At 43.8% G+C, this 21,218-nt stretch overlaps 1 long non-coding RNA gene across 4 annotated transcripts in view; it reads left to right on the top strand.

Moving 5' to 3' along the window:
• LOC142094698 (uncharacterized) overlaps positions 1-21,218 on the top strand; it is a 52,506-nt gene that overhangs the window by 3,276 nt on the left and 28,012 nt on the right. For 3 of the 4 annotated variants that reach the window (XR_012677697.1, XR_012677698.1, XR_012677695.1), the window contains exons 3-5: positions 7,126-7,191; positions 12,783-12,952; positions 15,352-16,032. This is a non-coding gene — a long non-coding RNA (uncharacterized LOC142094698). Of the gene's footprint in view, positions 1-7,125; positions 7,192-12,782; positions 12,953-15,351; positions 16,033-21,218 lie in introns of those variants that run through there. The other variant, XR_012677696.1, reaches the window with a different exon arrangement.

The raw sequence follows: 21,218 nt of genomic DNA, 5'->3' as shown, positions 1-21,218 counted from the left end.
AGGACCTAGCACTGAGCCTTGTGGTACTCCAACTGATAGGGGCAGCGGAGCAGAGATGGCCCCAGAGAAATTAACAGTGAAAGAGTGATTAGAGAGGTAGGATGAGAACCAGGATAGAACAGTGTCTTGAAGACCTAGGGATTGCAGCATTTGTATGAGAAGAGAGTGGTCAACGATGTCAAATGCAGCCGAGAGATCCAGGAGAATTAGGAGAGAGTAATGGCATTCAGTTTTTTCTCTAGAAGCTTGAAGGGGCAAGGGAGCTGAGAGATGGGACGGTAATTTGAGAGACAGTTTGGGTCGGAGTTTTGTTTTTTCAAAATAGGAGTAATCACTGCATGCTTGTATAGTGATGGAAAGATGCCAGTAGAGAGTGAGAGATTACAGATTTGAGTTAGAGGTGAAATGAGCACAGGAGACAGGGATCTACCAATTTGCGAGGGAATAGGATCAAGAGGACAGGAGGTAGAGTAGGAAGATAAGAAGAGAGTAGAAATCTCCTCTTCATTTGTGGGGTCAAATGAAGAGAGGGTGTCAGAGGGTAGTGGGAAGGAATTGAGCCGATTGCTTGTCGAGGAAGAGGATACCATTTCTATTCTGATCTTATCAATCTTGTCCTTGAAGTAGGAAGCAAGATCCTGAGCACTGATAGTAGATGGAGGGTTTGGGGTGGGAGGATTGAGAAGATGTTTAAATGTATTGAAAAGGCGTTTGGGGTTAGAAGCCTGAGCATAGATAAGAGATTGGAAGTATGTTTGTTTTGCAGTGTCCAGAGCATTTCGATAGGAGCGGTAGACAGAAGTATATGTGAAGAAGTCATTAGAGGTTCGAGATTTACGCCAGTGACGTTCTGCTTTACGGGACAGTTTTTGAAGATTTCGTGTTACTTTAGTGTGCCACGGTTGACATCGAAGTCGACGTGTAGTATGTAGTGTCACTGGAGCCACTTGATCAAGGGCCGTTGCTAAGGTTAGGTGAAAATGAGGTACTGCCATCTCAGGGGATGAGAATGTAGAGATAGGGGAGAGATGGTGTTGGAGAGAGGTGGAAAATTGTTGAAGATTAATAGAATTCAGATTTCTGCGGGTATGAGGAGGCTTGGTAGAGTTAGACAGTAGAGAGGTTAGAGCAGTGGGGGTGAGAGTGTAGCTGATAAGGTGATGATCCGAGAGGGGGAAGGGTGTGTTAAGAAAATTAGAAACTGAGCATAGTCTAGAGAAAACAAGATCAAGGCAGTGGCCATTCTTATGAGTAGATGATTCAATCCACTGGGAGAGGTCAAGTGAGGAGGTTAGAGAGAGTAGTTTGGAAGCAGCTTTGGAAGGTGGGTTATCAATGGGGATGTTGAAGTCACCCATGATGATGGTGGGGATGTCTGAAAATAGGAAGTGAGGGAGCCATGCAGAGAAATCCTCAATAAATTGTTGGTGTGCTCCAGGGGGACGATAGATCACCGCAACACGAAGAGAGAATGGATTAAAAATGCGAATAGCATGTACTTCAAAAGATGTGAACGTGAGTGATGGGACATTTGGTAGAACTGTGAATGTGCACTGTGGGGAGAGAAGTAGTCCAACCCCACCTCCTTGTCTGCCTTCAGGTCTGGAGGTGTGGGTGAGATGGAGGCCACCATGTGAAAGTGCTGCAGGTGAGGCAGTGTCTGATTACATGAGCCATGTTTCTGTTATTGCCAGAAGGTTGAGGTTTTTTGAGAGGAAGAGATCATGAATGGAGGTAAGTTTGTTACAAACAGAGCGTGCATTCCAAAGGGCACATTTAAATGACTTTGGAAGAGAGGGGAGACAGGTGATGTGTTTGAGGTTTGCTATAGAACGGTAGTGTTCTAATGTATGTGTGTGTGAGGAGTGTGGGGGACCTGGATTAGGTGATATATCACCAGCTAATAGAAGCAGAGTGAGAGAAAGATAGGCAAGGGGATTGTAAGATGTGTGACTTTTTATTTTCTGGCGACAGGTGGAGGCTGTTGTTAGAGATAATAAATAGGACAACAGTTAATTAGAGGTGAGTGGAGTAATGCAGGTGCAATATGAACAAATTTGTGTGTTGGTGGAGGGGTGAAAGATGACACAGTCCTAAAGATCATGCCATGAAAAGAGACTAAGAAAAGCAATTTGTTAAACATTGTGTTAAAAGGAGTAAATGCAAAATGTAAGGGGATTTTAAAGAATTACCTCTTTGCAGTGTTCCATATAGATAGACAAATAATACAGAAATAGGCTGTGGCTGATGTAGCTTAGTGCCGGAAATATTCCAATGTAGTCCAATAGTTGTCTAACTGTGCTTTTTAGTCCACTTTGTGAGAAAGTCCCACTTAGTGTAGAAATCACACACGTCTACCCCCACATACGTCTCCCCATAGACTGAAGCTAAGATGTAGTCAGGCAAATTTAGGAATACTCTACAGATGTGCTAATTGGTCAGCTAATCAAAGGAAAGAAAACATTTTGTGATTTATCTGACTTAAGTGAGTGAAGTGCAGCTGTCTACCCCAGAGGATGGTAACCCCAATACGATCTTGTGACTATATATATTGTAGAAATTACCAAATAAGTGACTCCTTACTCCGGTCTTCTTAACAATTTGCTGTTTTATTTCATCACAGCTAATTATCAAATATTCCACGGCTTCCTGACGCTAGCTAAGTCCACCAGCTCTAGCTATCGTCTGGCTGCTATTCAGCGTCGGAAGCCTGCCCACCAGATCCCTCATTCCTTTTATTCACAGCAAACACACCACAGCAATCACACCCATGTTGTGCACCTGTGTCTGTTTGCTGTGGGACTTTCACCCTGTCTGCAGCCTGTACTTGCGAAGTCTTTGGGATGTTACCAGGAGAGGTGTGACAAATAACTCTCTTTGTGTGTGTGTATATATATGTGTATATATATATATATATATATATATATATATATATATATATATATATATTATTACTATTTATTTATATAGCGACACTAATTCCGCAGCGCTGTACAGAGAACTCACATCAGTCCCTGCCCCATTGGGGCTTACAGTCTAAATTCCCTAACATAGACAGACACACACACACACAGACAGACAGACACAGACTAGGGTCAATTTTGTTAGCAGTCAATTAACCTACCAGTATATGTTTGGAGTGTGGGAGGAAACCGGAGCACCTGTAGGAAACCCACGCAAACACAGGGAAAACATACAAATATATATATATATATATATATAAGTGAACAATCTAGATTTTGCTCACAGCCACCAAAACATTTGGGAGGGTTGCTGGTGTATTAGCCTAGAGCAGCTGGAACCCTTAATCTGGCCCTATTCAGAAGGTCTGGAAAAGATTGATGATATACTCATCATCTGGAATGTTATCAAACCACACCTAAAAGAATGTAGGAAAGACATCAACCAGCTTAACCTGAAATTCACAGAAGAACACAAGAGCACAGAGATCAACTTTCTGGACCTCACATTGTCCACTGAGAATCACAAAAATCAAAAACTGACCCCATAACAGAAGACATGATCTAAGGAGCACTGAGCTGAATTCGGAACTGCTACCATTTTTTCTGGCTGGACTACATCAGAGTTGAAATGCCAAGCAGCAAAAACTTCATATCCTGGATTCTTGCTTTGCATTTTTTCAATTTTGCTGCTTTTTTTTTTTAAAAATCTTTACATTTTTTTTACCTTAAATTTGTCATTTAAAGTTTTCCTCCGGTTTTATTTACTATCATCAGTATGCTAGCACTAACACTTAATATACAAGCCACAGATTATTGTACCAGTCTATACCCCACACATTGTACTATGTACTACATTGTACTATGTGCCTACACACATAACAGACTAGTACACACACTGGGCCTCATTTGGAGTTTTACATGCATCAGATTTTGTGACATACATATATGCATTTCTGTAGTGCATAACTCTCAACATTTGGAGTTCTGAAAGAGGGACAAATAAGCCACGCTCCCCGAGCCCAATCACTGCCCAAAAACTTCCTGTTTGCGCAGTAGCGCTTTTTTGGACAGACCTCTTGCCTCACTTCCTCCTAGACCACCGGGAAAACTGGCTGCTATGGAGTTCACACATGCGCAGTAGCGCTTTTGGGACAGACGTCCTGCCCCACTTCCTCAGGTAACTGGTTGCTATGGAAACGGAGCATGGCGCTCCGATACCGGGACAATTGTAAGTCAGGCGAGACAGTGGGACAGTCCACTGAAATCGGGACTGTCCCACTGAAATCGGGACACTTGGGAGGTATGGTAGTGTGCATATGCACCAAAATGTGTTCGTACCTAGATTTGTACGTATATTAGACTTGCAGGTGTAAAGCCTGGAGAGACAGACAATCATAAGCTGAGTAGAATAAGTGTTCGCATACATGTCTGGAGAGGTGACCTAATTAGCTTTAGGAGGTGTATCTTTTGCAGGTAATGGAGGCATGATGTAAAGATATTCAATGATGATAATACCTGCAGCACTAACTAGCCGCTTCAGATTGACTGTTTGTATATTGATCCCTCCAGAGCCTAATTCATTAACATTGTGTGTAAATTAGTATTGGGCTTCTATTTGTAATACTTAATTGTTATTTCCATTTGGACTACTGCAGGAAAGAAACATTTAAAGTGGTAAATAAAATATACTGGATTGTTTCTTTTTAATCACATTTTATATGGAAAATACGACTTTCGTGTTTATTACCTACATGATCAAGCCGCAGCTCTACGCTATTGTTGGATATGTACGTACCCCTGATGCACTAATACTGGCGTTTTGTAGTTGGACGTATCTTAGATACATGCGACTCATTAATGAGTGCATGCTCTCTGCATTATATATTGTACAGTATCAGTATGTATCATTTTTTTGAAATACAGAAGCAGCACTTGTTCCACCTCAAAAGAATAGAGCTCAGATTTATATAAAAATCCCAGGCAACTCTACATATACAAGTTTCCATACTTTTTTTTTTAACAGCAGAATCTTTATGCGTAGGTGTCAAAATAAGTCACACTCTAAATGAGGCACATAATGTATACTAGCCTGAGACCTCACACGCCCCGTAGTTGCCAACTGTCCATAATTTTCAAGATTTTTTTCTGGAAATGTCCCTCATTTTTATATAATCTAATTGCTGGTAAATGCCTGTGATTATCTCAGAACTCTGCTGTGAGTAATGGAGAGATTCATGTTACTGGGCTCCCGCTGCATTTAGTCAGCCCCAACACCTTTTGCTGTGGACGGATAGATTCAAATACCTCTGTCTATGGGTAACTAATAACACAAAAATAGTACACTAATAGTAATAACATGTATATTGCTCTTAATTTAAACCCTGTGATGGAGTTCCATAAGAATAACATAAATCCATGGAAGAAGTTATCCCTCATGATGTCTGGTAGAGTTAACCTAATAAAAATGATAATACAGTCGAAATTGCTATATGTGCTGATGACAGTGAGAGAAAGTGACAAAGATATAGGACTTTAGGAGGGTGGGCAGAAAGCAGGATGGTGCGGGAGAAAGAGAAAGAACAGAGAGCTGACAGAGGATCTTATGTTGTGGCATAGTAGACAGGATGAGAGGAGTAAGAGAGAAGAATATAAAACTAGGAAATTGCAGGAACAAGAGGTACACAGGAAATAAAAAGGTATAATATCATAAGTGGATATTCTGAGGTACAAATCAGGAATGGAAAAAAGTATAGAATACAGAGAAGATGGCGCAGTCAGTTGACAGTCAGTTGACAATCACCATGGCCATTGAGGGAATGATGCAAGGCTCTGGACCAATAGAATCGCATCATTTTGGCCATGCGGGATACTTTCCTGCTCTCACGGGTGTCCGGGAGACCTACCTGAATTTCGGGAGTCTCCCGGACATTCCGGGAGAGTTGGCAAGTATGAACCAGACTCTGGCCAGATTGGCAGATAAGTAGAATCACATTAACTAAACATAATTCTGTTACCTCGCAAACATGGATATTTTTTTCTGATAAGTCATGAGTAGGTGAATAACAACAGTTTCCCTACTGATGTCAAGTTTCCAATCAACATTAATTTTATCATAGATTTGTAAAGGGCCACTGTGCTCTGCAGCGCCATCAGGAGCGCCGAGAGGGGGGGGGGGGGGGGCAGGTACAAGTTACCGGGGCCTGGGCTGCCTGGGGGGCCCGGCAGTCTAGCTTTATTTATTTATTTATTTTTCAAAAGAAATTCTACCAGCAGGTGGCGCTAGCGTGCAGCCACAAATTGGAGGTGTGGGTAATGTTAAGGGGGAGGGAGAGAGCGAGCTGTCAGCAGCCCCCAGTCCCTGGACAGTGTGTGACACTGTCCCAGCAGCAAGGAGGAGTATTTCCTGCTCAACTTAGGTAAGTGGGCTGGGCTGGGGTTGTGGGGGGGTGTTATGATGTGTCTGCTGGGGGGGCTTATGATGTGTCTGGGGGTTGTAATGTATCGGTGGAATAATGTTTCTGTGTGGGTGGCGTGATGTGGCTGGGGTGGTGGCGTGTTAAATGTTATGTTTTAGTTTAATGTTTGTCTTATATATTGCATGCTAAAACTAAGAGGTGCTCAGAAACCCTTAACATATATATGTGTGTGTGTGTGTTTAAGGGTTTTTGAGCGTCTCTTCATTTTTATATAATAGATACATTATAATAATACATAAATTTATATATAGGAAAGTCCACGGGACTCCACGCAGCGTCGATTCCAACTGTAATTGCCAGCAATGTGCGCAGTGCAATATCCGCGTGCCACATCGCCGGCAATTGAATCTCACCCATATTGTTACTTTATGAATAAATTAGTTTGGAATTATGTCATTTTCTTTCAGTATTGAATTTATGTTTAAGAGTTTTTGTGCGCCTCTTAATTGTTATTGTGCGTTTATCTTTGTATGGGGTTGCAGAGCCCCTAGAGGCAGCCATTTCTCTTATACACTTACAATTATGTTTCATTATCTGACCATTTCCAAACATATAGGTATCTGTGCTTATTTTTATCAGACACATTTTGCTTGTTATATATATATTGTATACTGCGTGATCTGTGCTGTGTACTGTGTTCACTAATTATTTACTATATTTCATGTACCTATACATTGTCCAAACAGGTCCCAACATTCCAGAATCCATACAAGAATCCAGTACTAGGTTGTGAAAGCTACAATAACAGATAGGTGAGAGCAACACCATTTTAATACACAATGGGGTGAACTCAATTGCCGGTGATGTGGCACGAGGACATTTCTGACAAAATCTCCACGGCAAAGTGTCTCACAGACGTTCCAGAGACACTTTGTGGCAATTGACGAGCCCCCATAATGCCATGTGTAAAGAGGAGCAGCCACAGTCCATGTGACCACGCCCCCTTTGACGGCGGCGCCGAACAGCAGCGGCAAACATACCTTCTCCAACTATGTGTGGAGGGGGGCCCAGAAAGTTGCTGTACCCGGGCCCCCAAATTCCTCCTGACAGCCCTGAGCGCCATATATTAGGTAAAACAGGACATACATAAAACACGGACTTACAAGGCAGACAAAATATATGCAGACATGAAAACAATAGGTATGGAGGATCCTGCTCATTAGAGAGCTTACATTGTAAGTGGAAGAGTGCACAGCTGAAACAAGAGGAGCGAGTGTGGCTTAGAGTCAGGGCCGGATTTACCGCTAGGCAACCTAGGCACCTGCCTAGGGCCTAGCGGCTCTCGGGGGGCACAGCTGGGGGGGACAGGAGTAATTTTTAAAAAAATGAAGAAAAAAAATAAAAATAAATCGGCCCCTCCCCCGACTCGCGGCACCCCCCCCCCCCCCGCGACTCGTGCGGGGGGGGGGGGGGTGCAGCGGATCATGGGAGGGGGGGGGTGCCGCGAATCGGGTCCCGGCAGCCTCTTCTCCTCTCAGTGTCTCAGTGATAGAGAGAGGAGGAGAGGCTGCCGGGACCCGACGAGCGATCACGTGACTCTTTCTTTTTTTTTTTTTTTTTTACATCTGGACTGACGGAGGAGGAGCAGCGCGCAATAGAAAGGTAAGTAAAACAAGGGACATAAGTGGTGATGGTGAAGGGGCACAGAAGTGGTGATGGTGAAGGGGCACAGAGGTGGTGAAGGGCACAGAGATGGTGATTGGCACAGAAGTGGTGATGGTGATTGGCACAGAAGTGGTGATGGTGAAGGGCACAGAGGTGGTGATGGTGAAGGGGCACAGAATTGGTGATGGTGATTGGCACAGAGGTGGTGATGGTGATTGGCACAGAGGTGGTGATGGTGATTGGCACAGAGGTGGTGATGGTGAAGGGCACAGAGGTGGTGAAGGGCACAGAGATGGTGATTGGCACAGAAGTGGTGATGGTGATTGGCACAGAAGTGGTGATGGGCACAGAGGTGGTGATGGTGAAGGGCACAGAGGTGGTGATGGTGAAGGGGCACAGAATTGGTGATGGTGATTGGCACAGAGGTGGTGATGGTGATTGGCACAGAGGTGGTGATGGTGAAGGGCACAGAGGTGGTGATGGTGAAGAGGCACAGAGGTGGTGATGGTGAAGAGGCACAGAGGTGGTGATGGTAATTGGCACAGAAGTGGTGATGGTGAAGGGCACAGAGGTGGTAATGGGCACAGAGGTGGTGATGGTGATTGGCATATTGGTGGTGATGGTGATTGGCACAGAGGTGGTGATGGTGATGGGCACAGAGGTGATGGGGAAAGTGCACATGTGATATTATGAAGGGGCAAAAGTGACAATGAAGGTGCACAGTGTGATGATAGAGGGACAAAAGTGACAAGAGCAAGTAAGTATTTCTGCCCTGACTTCAATATTTATTATGTTGTTTTGACCCAACTACTTAAAAAAACGGGACTGCTTGGTAATTATTTAGGGGTGCCTTTTTCTGCAGCAGGGTGGCCTTGCTCTTTTCACATGTTAGGTACGCCCCCAAAGATGCAAGCCACGCCCTCACCTCCTTCGGCGGCGTGCCGCCGCGTAGCGGCGGCACATGCTTTCATATCTACTTAACTACAGTATAGGGGTATATGGTAGGCATGCGGCGGCACATGCTTTCACTTCTACGTAACTATAGGGGTATATGGTAGGCATGCGACAGCACATGCTTTCACTTCTACGTAACTATAGGGGTATATGGTAGGCATGCGACAGCACATGCTTTCACTTCTACGTAACTATAGGGGTATATGGTAGGCTGCAAAAATATAGTGCTATGGATTGTTTCAGGGAGGGGGCCCAAAAACAGTATCCTGCCTAGGGCCCTATGAGGTCTAAATCCGGCTCTGCTTAGAGTGGAGATTAGGACAGCTGTGAGGGGGTATAAGTGTGAATAGTATCATCAGGGATAAGGTATGCATTAAAAAAACATGAGTTTTTTTGAGAATGTCTAAAGTTTTGAAGGCCGTGGGAAAGGCCGATTGAGCGTTGTAGTGAATTCAATAAGTGGGGAGCAGCATGGCAGAAGTCTTGTAGGTGCGGGTGAGAGGTGATAACCAGAGATGAGACAAGACACAGGTCAGTTGTAGATCTAAGAGGACGGGAGGGAGAGTATTTTGATAAGAAACTTGAGATGTATGAATAGGTGGTGTTATTGAGTGCTTTGTAGGTAAGGGCGAGTAATATCATTCTTGCAGCAGCATTAAGGATGGATTGAAGTGTGGATATCTGGGGACGACAATACTGCAAGACGTGTTTTACATCAACTGTGGCATTGCGTTTCTCCAAATTGCAGAATTGGGGCTGCTAGCCCACAGCCCTAACCACCAAAACAATGGATAATAGTGCAGCATACCCTCATGCTGATTATTTTGGCCCACTGACCTTGATCTGGTGATCTGAGCACCGTGATAATACTCCAGCCTGTCTTCTCGCCATAAGAGCTGTGACGGGACAAGGAGAAACGAGCCGTCTACTACAATACTGGGGACCTGAAGTAATCTCAGAGACACCTACCGCAGCCCTCCTGTCCCACTACACAAACATATACTCACCGGTAAAATGGAGACAACAACTGTGCTGCCGACAGCTTTGCCTGACCCGCTGTAGCTGTATTGATAGGCCTGACAGAGACTGAGGGAGCCCAGCTCCGCAGAGAACTTTTTTCTGGAGCCACTACTCCTATCTGGTGGTCACAGTGTTGTCAGCAGCTCCCCCGGCTCCCTGTACCAGTCTGTCTGAAGATTCTCTTCACCGGGACCCCAGAGACGCTGCATCCTCTTGAGCCCACCACTTACCTGCTTCCGCAATCCATAGGAAGAGTCTCCTGCTCCTTCCAGTTGGGGGTGACATCCGGCGTTACACTCCTGCCTCCACGCTGCAGATCCATGTTACCACTTCACTTAGAATAAAATGTTGCTGCTGACAGCTACACATTCAGTGGAAAACCTCTTTCCCTGTCTCTAGCTCCCACTTCTTTGCAGGCTTGCCTGGATTCCACTGCATTCCTCCAAGGCTAGACTCACCTGGCTCAGAAACAGTTTGCCTTCTTACCATTCTTGTGACCTGTATCAGCGCTCCAGGCAACTCTGCACACTTGATTTCTACTGCAGTGCCATTGTACAATGAATACCCTCCTTTGCTTCTATCTGATATAGCAATTCTATTGACCCAACAAGATTGCTCATAATATTTTCTGAGTGGAAGTCTGCTGCCACCCAGTGGTCATTTAATATTACTACAGTTTCCTCGCATTACAATTGCTGACCTGTCAATTCTTGGGGCACATTGATGTTGTGACATATCCCTGTGACTCTGAATTGGGCAATCGGATGTAGACCTCCAGTAGGTCCCTGACCCTGAGGGAACATGATGCTTTGGTTGGAGTGCTGTAACCCCTTTTCTACATACATGACCAGTCTCCCTCCTTCATCTCCCCCTTCTCTTAATATTTCCACTGCGGTGAGAGAGGGAATTTGGAGAGACAAGATAAACAACGAAGAGCTCCCACAGATTTTAAAATCTTACAAAGAAGTTGCAGCCAAAATGACCACTAAAAATAAGAGGCATACTGTGAGAGGAACAGCACCCATATTTACAGCCACCTCTAAGAAAACGGCAACTTCGTCATTACCAGTTGATCAACCTCGCTCTTTAAGTCCTCTCTCTCTCCATCAGACATGGACATAGACCCCACAGTCCAAGCGGCTATCTCTAACCTAGCACATGAGTTTAAATTTACTTTCTAGCAAGAACTTAAGAAAGCTATTGTCGAATTCAAATCAGAAATAGCAGCTCTCGGCACTAGGACTGACACTCTTGAATCGAAAACTGATGAAATCTGTCATGCTCAGGCGATCTTTGAGCGAGAACTGGCACTGCTCCATACTGAGATGGAGTCTGTAAAAGAGAAACAAGAAGACCAAGAGAATAGGTCACGGCGAAATAATCTGAGAATTCGTCATATACCAGAGTCTGTGACAAACTCTTCTCTGCCTGACTTCCTCTTAACCCTCTTCAAGCACCTGCTCCCAAACCTCGCAGACCGAGAAATTCTGTTGGACAAAACTCACGGAGCCCTTAGAGCTAAACCTGCTGCTGACCAGAGGCAACGAGACATCATAGTACGCATTCATTACTAACAAACGAAAGAAAAACTACTTATTGCAATTAGACACTATCGATTTTAAAGATATGCAACTTCACATATTTCAAGATTTAGCTCCCTCCACCATCCAGAAGCATAGAGACCTCCAACAGGTGACACGAATACTCCGTCAACATAACTTTTGTTACCTATGAGTCTTCAAATGGAATTCTGTCCTTTATTCCAAATCCTTAGACCAAGTTCTAAGTTCGAAAATTTTTCCGGAAGCGGTTTTGTCCACAACCTGTAACAATTCCTCGAGACCTCCCAGAGATTCAACGCCTCCTCCTGACTGGACAATGGTGGAACGTCGACCTGCAAAAATGCCCACTACACCGGACTGATTGTTTGAGTCTGAGAGCTCTCTAAAGCATCCATATCCTTTTGTGGACTCAGGTTCCCACACACTGCGAATCCAGTGTCCTTTGTTGCTGAGGGTTTTTGCTTTTTCTGTTTACCTAATTGTTGTGTAATAACCAAACTACCTTCCGCTACACACGCCCATATATTATATCCCCTTATGGAAATAAGAGTGTAGCCAAATAACTGACTGTATATCTGGCAACTTTATTAGTGACTTGGCCTGATGTTATCTGATTAATTATGAGGTTGACCTTACAATTTCAATGTTGCATAAATGTTCTCAATGCCTCATTCCACCTCCTCTAACACTCCCTTATCTCCCCGCATTTCCTCCCTTTTCCTCCTCCCTTTTCCTCCACAACCTCTCCTTCCTCACTTCTCCACCCCCCCCCCCCTCCTTCCCCACCCATCCACTCCTCTCTACTATCCTCTCCTCTTCTCCCACCATCCACCATCCCTCCCTCTGGTCAGTTATTCAGTCCAACTATGTTCTGGTTACTCCAACCTATTATGCTGGGCAGTTAAACACGGTCCCTCATATGGACCACCAGTGTCTCACTAAACTTAACATCCCCCATAGGCACCCTTATTTGTACTACAATGTTTTTTCTTCACTGTTAGATTATTTCATTGATGGCCCTGCCCGAGGCTCTCCTCTCCGAGGATTTTGGCCTATTCAGGCCTTCTTCTCTTTCTCCTTCTTATCTTCTTCTTACCTGTGGCACCCCTACCCGCTCCCCATCCTTCTCCCAGACTTCCAGGTGGACTGATGCTCATTTTTATTTTATTTTTTTATGTAATTTCCTTACTGATATTTTGTAGGACTCTTGTTTCCTCGTTCACCCATGGAGCTCGATGTGTGGATATATGGGTATTGGAAATACCAGGTAGCAGGAGGTTGCAGAAATCAAGACGAGAGATGATGAGAAATGTATAAGAGCTTTGGTAACATGTTGAGTAAGAAAAGGGCGTATTCTGGCAATGTTTTTAAGGTGAGGAATAAGGCAGAGGGCGTTGTCAAGTCCAATAATGAAAGAAAGAAAATGTGTCTATATGGGCACTCAAAGGTTAAGTTCAATGTTTTTTGTAAAACATAAAAACAACTTTATTGATATGCATTAAAAATATTTATATTATGCAATACATATTATCCAAATGTTCATAGCGAAATATTTTTTAAAAACAAAGAAAAATTGTATTTAAATGATGAAAACTAATAAGCTGTTAAGATAGCAGTAACAAACTGCTAACGCAAGCCACCTATAACCAGGCCCGGCGCTCCCATTAGGCAAGGTTAGGCACTTGCCTAGGGCGCCGGGCTCTGGAGGGCGCCACAGAATGGTAAATTACTTTAAAACTGTGCGGCGACCGCTGACCATACCTGTCACGGCCACCGCACAGCATTCAGATGCACGGGGAGGGGGGAAGAGGCTATTGCTCACCACCGCCGCCTCTCTGCTCCGTCTCCTCCCCTCCACTCACTAGTGTCAGTGAGTGGAGGGGAGGAGACGGAGCAGAAGTCTGTACCACAGTACTAATCTTATGAATTTATATACCATATGGTTTTTTTATATATATATTTATATATGACACCAAAAAAGTCTTTAAGCTAAAAAGCGCTTATTAACACCAAGTGCAAATATTAAACAGAAGTATACTTAAATTTTCCAATAGGCAGCTCCCCAGTCATTCAACACCTGTCTGCAAGTGTCAAGCCTAATGAATGAAATACAAAAAGACAGGGGGCGCCAAACATAGTGTATTAAAAGTGATATATGACACTCTCCACAGATGTATAGTGCTCGTACCTGGTTCCTGTGATGTGCAGTGGAGAATAAAACTGGATGTGCCATCTGAATAAAGGGCTCGCTGAGAGGATTTCTATCTTATCCGGTACCATCAGAGTGACTGCTAATCTTGGCCCAGATTTACTGAATATTCGGTACGAGCACTATACATCTGTGGAGAGTGTCATATATCACTTTTAATACACTATGTTTGGCGCCCCCTGTCTTTTTGTATTTCATATATTTTTATATATATATATATATATATATATATATATATATATATATATATATATATATATATCGTATATATATATTTATAGAAAAAACAAGATACACAAGGGCGCTTCAACAGATTACCAGCAATATAAAATACAAGAGTATCAAAGTTCAATAATATGAAGGAATTCTTTTGGAAAACACTTCCCCTGTACAGGCAGCTGCCAGTCCTCCACAAACCAAACGGTGTGACGTGCAAATAATCTAGAATGAAATAAAGGAGGACAAGGCGCACAATAGTGTAGTATTGTACTGAAGATGTATATTAGGACCAATATAGGTCCAAACCTTATCACCAAATAAAGGAAGTAAACCAGAGATCTAGGTGCAGTGATTAGTCCAAAAAGGTCACACCCGCCACTCTTGTGTGTATATGTGCGTACCAAAAGTATGTTCTTTTGAGCTTATCTGTATAGGAGTCCAACGGAATGCTGGATTCAGTCACAAACTCTCCATAATTGGATGCCCACATAGCAGTACTGGGAATAAGACCGGAGCACAACTTGCTGGGAGAAGCCGATCCAGCTGTGTTCATGAGTGTCACTATATTGGGGCTAACTAATTAAGAGTGGACGTTTCCCCACCAGATCCACACAACCGGGCTGGCTTGTGTGTTTCGGACACATGAGTCAAGACTAGTAACATGGTGTTGGAGCAACCTATCCACAAATTTACTTGCGTTTTCAATGAGACTTCCCATCTCAGAGACCATGGGTCTCCCAGGTGGGTTGTTTTCATCCTTATGTACCTTCGGTTTTCGTTACAGATACCAGCAACACATTGGTTTGTATTTTATCAAGCTCAGCACTACGCTTCTACTATGTGCAATTAACCTCACGTGACTGGTCCAATGAACTTGATGATGTATTGTCTATCCTCACATTACCAACTCATCTGTAGACCATTTGACCATAGTAAAGTCTCATTTGGTCTATCTCATTGGCTTAAATATTTTTCATCAGGGATATTTGTCACCTCAACACATATTGAGTTGATCTGAAATGGATGTATGCTGGAAATATGGTTCTTTCTGAGCTTCTTTCATGCATTGCATGTGGAAGTGCCCCCAAATTACATTTTTGTGAGGGCACATTCAACAATATGCCTCTGACTACCTTTTGACTACCTTCTGAATTTTAGCCCACTTACTCCTGAATGGGTGGTACTTTGGGTGTTTGACCCCTCTTTAAAAGTGTTTAAAGGTAGCAGGAAGCTACTGTTTATTATTTATGCAGTGGCTAAAAAAATGCATATTACACCAGTGGATTTATAAACAGCCTCCTACCCTTACTTTATTCAAAAATAAATTATGTTTTTGTATTTAGGATGGACTGGCTGGAGACATTGCTACACAAAGACATTTATACTGAAAAGTTTTTTCTTATTTGGGAAAACTTTATCAACAGTTTGCCGATTTCAACAAAACGTCTTCTTCTTCAGTGTGTCCACTATACCATTTGGTACAAAACGAGAATATTGTTAGAAGATCCTCCACTTTGATTGGAAATCTCAGACTGAGCTAACAGCTATGTTGGATGCGGTGCCTCCAGTCTTTCCCATCCTTTTCCCTCTATGCTTTTAGTGTAGCAGTTTTCCCTCCCCTATTTCCTCTCTCTGCTTTTCTTCACTGCTGTATTTTTGTACATGTTTTTTTTTTAGCTATGCCAGTGGTTCCCAAACTTTTGCAGTTTGCGGCACCCTTAGAGTCTCCATAATTTTTTCAAGGCACCCCTCCAAAATAATTACTGAGCAGCCCCGTTTTATGAGTAGTTGGGTCAAAAATATGTAATAATTATTAGGGTCAGGACAGAAATACTTATTTTGTTGTATGCAAAAATAATATGCATAAATCCAAGGGAAAAGAATATATATATATATGTATATTTTTTTCAATTATATTTCTGTCAAAGTATAATTTACAGCTAACTCACACTGTGCCCTCCTTCATCTCCACACACTCTGTGTCCTCCTTCATTTCCACACACTCTGTGCTCCTGCAGCCACACACTCTGCCGCCCCTGCAGCCACACACTCTGCCGCCCCTGCATCCACACACTCTGCCCCCCTCTGCATCCCTTCACTCTGCCCCCTCTGCATCCCCTCACTCTGCCCCCTCTGCATCCCCTCACTCTGCCCCCTTTGCATATCCTCACTCTGCTCCCTCTGCATCCTGGGGGCCAGGAAGAGAAAAAAACAAAAAAAAAAAACAACTTACCAATTCGGTGGTACCTGGGACCCAGCATCCTCCTCTCTCCTGCTGCTTGCCACTGAAAGTTGGGCGTGATGACATCACACCCGACATTCAGCGAGGAGGGAGGATGCTGGGTCCCGGGTGCTGGCGGATTGGTACGTTTTTTGGTTTTTTTTCTCTTCCTGGCTGTGGCACCCATGTGACAGCGCCGTGGCACCCCTGGGAGCCGCGGCGCACACTTTGGAAACTGCTGAGATATGCTCTTTGTTAGGGGGGTTTCAGGGCATTCCTATTGATTTATATGGTGTTGACTATGCCTGGAACATTAATTGGAACATTAACTGAATTTAAGTTAAGCAAGGGATAGGGAGGATGTTATATATGCTGTGTTTTATGGCTCTACTGTAATTGATCCCTTGAATTTGATTATGAAGTGTTTGTTAACTGTAATGTTGTTTATGTTGCTGTAACAATAACAATGATTTAACCAGAGATTTGAAGAATGTCTGTTTGGCAATTGAAAGAGCAGTGCAGTAAGATGAAAGGATAAATTTATAGTAGTGAAAATCGGGATAGGAATGAGATTTCTGCCAGTGGCGCTCTGCAGTGCATAAGCACTTTTTTTAGGTAGCGGGTCTGTTTGGTGTGCCATGGTTGGTGTTTGAATCGCTGGAGCTGCATTGTCTAGTGCCAGGGCCGGACTGGCCATTTGGCACTTCTGGCAAATGCAAGAAGGGTCGATGGCTTGATGGGCCGGTCCGCAAGCCTGCTGAGCTGCGCGCTGCTCGGCGGACAGAGAGTCAGTGACGTGCCGCCTATGCAAGTAATCACATGGGATGGCACCACGTGACAGTTGCCGTCCCATGTGATTACTTGCATAGGCGGCTGTCACTGACTGTCCGTTCGCTGACCAGCGTGCAGGAAGGAGGTGCTGCTCCTCGGGATCAGATGTAACAAGGTAAGTGTTTGTGTGGCTATAGTGTGTCTGTGTGGTTATAGTGTACTTGTGCGGCCCCATGTTGCTATAGTGTGCTTGTGTGGCCCCATGTTGCTATAGTGTGCGTGTGTGTGTGTTTGGCCATGTTCATATAGTGTGCGTGCCTGTGTTTGGCCATGTTTATATAGTGTGCGTGCCTGTGTTTGGCCATGTTTATATAGTGTGCGTGCCTGTGTGCGCGCGCACAGTATTTTAATATAATATGTGAGGGAAGGGAGGATCTTAATATAGTGTGGGAGGTAGGCTAGTTAATGGTGGAGTGCAGGTGGGGGCTAATTATTTAAGGTGAGGTGAAGGAACCTTTAATTTAATGCTGGGGTGGTTTAGGGCTATCAATTGAATATGAGGCTGGGGAGGAGGACTATTTATTAAATGTGAATATGAATTATTTATTGCCGGGGATGGTTGTGGAAAATGGTTATATTTATTAAACTTTAATGCTATTTAATTTATTGCTGGGACTGTTTGGAGGGAGGGAAGTATGTTTTGAGTAAATGGGCATACTGTTAATTTAATGTTGGGGCTGGTTGGAGGGAAATAGGTCTTCTTATTAAATGTGAATATTATTTTTGTGGGGACTGGAGGGAGGACTAATTATAAAACGTGAATTCTATTGTTTTAAAACCAGGGCTGGTTGGAGTTTTCTAAATCTCATGTACCCATTGTTTTTTCAAAATAGGGCATCAAATATTCCAGGATCAATACAAGAATGAACTGAGCTATAGAAACCAGCAGCTATAAGTGGTGAAAGTGACAGGTAGGAGAGAGCAGGACAGTCTGACAACTGTCCTGAATCTGGTGGGACAGTCCTGAATTTGGGTGACTGTCGCACTTAGTCAGGATTTGGTCCGACTGCAAGGACAGTTGGGAGGTATGTCCCGCTTCACAATGTACTGCTTGTGAAGGCAGAGCTGTGTGCTTCTAACAGTAGTGCCTGTGTATTTGTCTAAAATGATAACCATGTTACATAATAGGGGCCCTGCTGTCTTAAATACCCTGGGCCCCCTGAGCCTTAATCCACCTCCGTTAAGGGGAAGGGAACTGATAGCTGCTGCCAGTTCCCGGAAGGACACAGACTGTAGAGCAAGCCAAGGAGTTCTAAGTATCACAAGATTTGGTAATGTCGTGAGACAAAGAGCTTCCCTACTCACTCTGCAGGATGTTCCCACCCTTATGGATGTCAGCAGCACCAGAAGCATAGATAAGTACAGTGGGCTGGGGGTGTCCTAATGTGCCTGGGGGGATGGCGTGATGTGGCTGGATGGGCGTGATAAATGTAATGTTTTATTATAATGTATGTATCAATGGCCCATGTTGGCCACACCCAGAACACAATGTGGTCACGCCCTCTTCGCCAGCAGCAGCACATAGTTTCTTTCCTGCTGGAACTGAGGTGGGCCTGTGTAGTTTAAATGCCAGGGCTGATTTTTAGTCCCAGTCCGGCCCTGTCTAGTGCTGAAGTGAGTGTTTTGTTGTAGAAAGAGGTGGCCTGAATAATGCAAGACATCCAGAAATAGGTAATAGAAAATAGTTGTTTTTAATGAAGATGTGATGTGGGTTGATTTAAGATATTTAGGTGTCATTGTGTATGTGTGTATTTGGGTGCAGGGGGGAGGGCATGAGGTAATGTGAGGCTGAAGGAAAGGAGGTTGTGGTCAGAGAGTGGGAATTCTAAATTGGAGAAACTAGAGATAGAGCAGTAGCGGGAGAAGACAAGGTCAAGGGAGTGTCTATCACAGTAGGTGGGAGATGAGTTCCACTGGGAAAGACCAAAGGAGGAAGTAGGTGAAAGAAGTTTAGTGGTAGAACAAATAGTGTACTTATCAATAGGAATGTTGAAATCACCTAGAAAGTGATAGGGGTCGTGGGCACCGCCGCGACTCACTGCCTCTCTCTCTCTGGTGTCCCGGCCGTCTCCATGATGACCGGGACGTCACTTCTGGGTATTCGGCCCGACCATTGCCAGGGCAACTGCCGGACACCAAAATGAATTCTGTTGCGCCCCGGCAATCTGAGAAATCTTGTTAGGAGGACAATAAATCCAGGGGTCAGGGATGGCGACAAATAAAATTATGCCTACAATATAATCTGACATGCCATTATGTTATTGACTTTTAACTAATATTCGGGTTGGGATGTAACCTAAATAGTCAATAACCACACAGTGAATGTCAATGCGCATTTTGCTGGTACGGCTTTCGCAAGGCATCAAGAGCCATTTAGCGGGACCAAGGGTTTTAAAGTTTCCATCAATATAGAATATTAGTTCCAGTGATAATTTAACAGATTCAGGGAAATAGGCTGTTAGGTGTTTCTGTGAAGGGAAAGAACAGTGTAACACACATAGCAGAAGGTAGGAAGATAAGAATAAGTATACAAAGATTTACAGAAGGGAGTTGTCAAGGTCAAATTTAAATTAAAGTATGACTGTATATAAATGTTTAATTCCGGGTCATAGCTTGGCATCCGAGCCGCTCAGTAGTGGATCTACTGAGCTCCTGTTTTTCCATCCAAATTAAACCATTTCCCCCTCTTAATACACTCTCTTTGGCGCGGTGTTGTGAAGTGTCTACCCTGGTAGTGCTCCAGATCCCCTAATTTCCACCTTTGGAGGATTCCCCCGAGAGCTTTGACAGACACAGCGGCCTACCTATGACTGGACAACACTGAGGCGTGGAGTTTCCGTGGCCATCGCAGATCCCCACTCTCCAAAACTCACAACAAGCCAGACGATTGGGGGATGATTGGCCAGCATTACAGCTTCCCCGCCCAACGAATTGCCAGTTGCCATTTTGAGACCACTGCCGATGGCCTGGAAAATATTCTTCCACTAAGGAGAAGTTCCTTATAAGTGTGCTATACAGTTATTGGCACTATCCCATACTTGCCAACTCTCCTGGGATGTCCGGGAGACTCACAAATTCTGGGTAGGTCTCACGGACTTCCGGGAGAGCTGGCAATTGTCCCGCTTTTTTGAGATTTTGAGCCTCCATAATGCGATTCTCCAGGAATCGCATCATTTTGGCCTTCCCCCCATGGTAAAATGGCGCGTTTGCGTCATTACGTCATGGGGGGGTCAAAATGACGCAATTCGCAGAGCCCCCATCCCGGGTGGGGTACTGTATCCTGATCCTTGGGATACCGACACTCACTATTCCCACAAAAAAATACAACGAATAGTAAAATGACGAGGTGTTGAAAATATACACTTAGCTTCGCAGCAACGGCGTTGATTCTGAAGAATCTGTTATGCGATGGCTGGTAATTCCGAACATGCTGCATGCCGGCGCTGGATTGTGATGTCAGGTAAGTAACGGACATTTGGCGCAGCCTATCCCTAACCCTATGATTAACATAAACAAGCAAATACCTGTGGGAAGTGGATATGGCAGTAGTTAAAGGGCACCTAGTGCGAGAGGTCTGCAAGCCTCCCAAAACGTGAAAAACAAACAAAATATGCACTAGTGATCAAATAACTAATACTGAAACAGCTGCGGAGAAAATATTTATATATGCAATTTAATACATCTGACATATAAAACCTCATATGAGATTAACATCACAAAACAATACAAAAAATTATATGTAAAATGAAAATATAAAAAATAATAACAATATAAAAACAATGAGTAACTGGAATATCCAATTCTAAATAGTAGCTTGAATAATCACAATGGGAGTATTAGATGGCATGCAAATAATCCAGCCTTAGAGACGAAGTAGACCTGCTTGTAATAATGTTGCAAATTGTAGCGCAAACCACAATATCTCAATTCATGAGTATGATAGGTGATGGTGCAGACGAAAGTAAAACGTCCAAGAACTGGTGGAACAGACACTGTAGCCAGGGAACTCACATATAATGATAGGGACGAACAGTAATGTTTTATTCAAACAACAGAAAATATTTAGGCAATAATGAATTCACGGGTCCTAGAGAATATCCAGCTATGTGGGAAAATGTTGAAAACGATCTTACCGGACCACTGTAGAACCCTACCCAA

Source organism: Mixophyes fleayi, chromosome 6 (assembly GCF_038048845.1).
Source record: "Mixophyes fleayi isolate aMixFle1 chromosome 6, aMixFle1.hap1, whole genome shotgun sequence".
Taxonomy (NCBI): domain Eukaryota; kingdom Metazoa; phylum Chordata; class Amphibia; order Anura; family Limnodynastidae; genus Mixophyes; species Mixophyes fleayi.
This window is presented reverse-complemented; position numbering and strand designations above follow the sequence as displayed.